Below are 2,353 nucleotides of genomic sequence, written 5' to 3'. Positions count from 1 at the left end.
GAATATGTTTTATTGCTTTTTTACATTTCTGTCTGTGAGATAAACTTCACAGGCCATTCAGAGCTTGACTTTACGGTCTCTCGGTCTCTTCAGGCCAGTACTACAATTACGACAGCAGTGTGATGTCAGACCAGTGTGCCGGTGTTGTGCCGAAAATCTCCCCCCTGCCAGAATTCTCTCCCCCTTCTAATTTCCTTAATTTTGTGGCTAAAGTCAAATACTTTCTGTGACACACATGAGTCAAATACTTTCTATAGAACAAACGTCACGACAGGATAGGCAACCGAAATTAATAATGTATTAATGTATGTGTGTTATATTAAACATAGAGGAGGGAGTAAAATGTTGTCAAGCAATCAACATTTCAGAACAACTATGGCTGAATTATTATCCTTACACTTTCAAAAATACWAGTCGAYTAAGACATGGGAGAGATGACGAATTTTGTCAACGAGATTTATTTATAGACTAATACAAAAATCGGTAGTGGATTTAGGTYCGGGCGACATGGGAATGCAGAGGGCCCGAGCACCCTGGTGCGGACAGAGGCGTACACTGAAGGGAGTTTCGCCCAGGGTGCCATACATGCTAGAACCGCCACATACTCTTGAAACAAATAGCCAAACCGATAAATGCAGACAAAAATGCTTTCTTATACTAAGATCAGTGAAATGTAGGCTAAACTGACAACGGAGTGAAGAGCAGAAATCTCAACTAGCAARCAAGTCGCAGCAATGAAGAAGGCGAAGGGGGGGGAGAATTCTGGCAGGGGGGAGATTTTCGGCATAACACCGGCCCGTTATTCCTACGGGCATCTGGACTGGGAGGTTGCGAGTTTCAGGTCAGACAAAGCCAAGACATAAAGAGCAATACTATTGTTGACTATTAAAACACTAATAGAAAAGTATTGACTAAACAGCGCCACATACTGGACAAACAGAGGAATATCTTGCCCCTGATCAGACTGCTATTTTAACCCCTGCCGGTCTAGAAATGRGTATAGTAATGCTTATATTATTGCTTGTTGCTTTTTTCAAATATTGCTGKTAATCTCTGTGACTACGTAAAGTCAATTTGGTTTTCTTAAAAAGAGCTTAAAATACAATTTTATATTGTAATTATTATGAATGACTTCCAGACTCAACAACACATTCTGATCACACTTTGAATCTAACAAAACTAAGCACAGCTGTTCTAACCCCCTCCCCAGGCCTTTTCTAAATAAAAGATTTGCAGTGCACTGAAGTCTATGTTTCACCTGAATGTGGTGAGTTTTGCTAGGGGTCAGATGGGTGCGGTCAACGGTATGAGGCCAGAGGGGGTGCCTGACCGCTCCAGTGTCCAGTCAGACTAGGTATAGACCGGGGTGGTGTATGGACTGGCCGCTACTATGATCCAACGAGTGACAGTGAACATTTTGTACGGTCATTTGAGTAAATTCAACAAACGGTAGAAATGTTTGAATGTATTATTACTTACTATCCTCTCTCATCTTCCACATTTCAAACCAAAAAATATCCAGACAAATGACCAAATAATAAATCAATCCCAATATCTCAGCCCACTCTCGCTCTGTGTCAGGTTATGTCTGGAGGAGGGTCTACGGTAGGGCAGAGGGCTGCTACCCGGACAGTGTGGGAGCGTCTGGTAATGGTCTTCCAGACCTCCAAGGCCTGCTTGTGAGAAGGGTTGACCACTCCCGGCCTACATGAGGGCCTCTCAGCAACTGGGCCATGCAGGCTGCCCTGTACACCTCACCACCATGGGACCAGCCCCCAAGACCCACCATCACCATACCCTACTGGCCAGGCCCCCAAGACCACCATTCACCACCATACATACTGGCCAAGCCCCCAAGGACCACCATCACCACCATACCTAATGGCCAAGCCCCCAAGACCACCATCACCACCATACCTACTGGCCAGGGCCCCCAAGACCACCATCACCACCATACCTACTGGTCCAGGCCCCAAGACCACCATCACCATACCTACTGGCCAGGCCCCCAAGGACCACCATCACCACCATACCTACTGGCCAGGCCCCCAAGACCACCATCACCACCATACCTACTGGCAAGACCACCACCACCACCATACCTACTGCCAGGCCCCCAAGAACCACCATCACCACCATACCTACTAGGCCAGGCTCCCAAAGACCACCATCACCACCATACATACTGGCCAAGCCCCCAAGACAACCATCACCACCATACCTAATGGTGGCGGTCGAAGCACCATACCAATCCTCGGTGGGTCGCAAGCACCAACCATCATTAAATTGACAGTCTAACGCGCTGACCCAATTGCTTCACAGAGACTTGTCGTGTGTTTGACCCTGACCCTTA

This window comes from Salvelinus sp. IW2-2015, linkage group LG3, assembly GCF_002910315.2.
Source record: "Salvelinus sp. IW2-2015 linkage group LG3, ASM291031v2, whole genome shotgun sequence".
In the NCBI taxonomy this organism is placed as follows: domain Eukaryota; kingdom Metazoa; phylum Chordata; class Actinopteri; order Salmoniformes; family Salmonidae; genus Salvelinus; species Salvelinus sp. IW2-2015.
Note: the sequence above shows the minus strand (reverse complement) of the source record.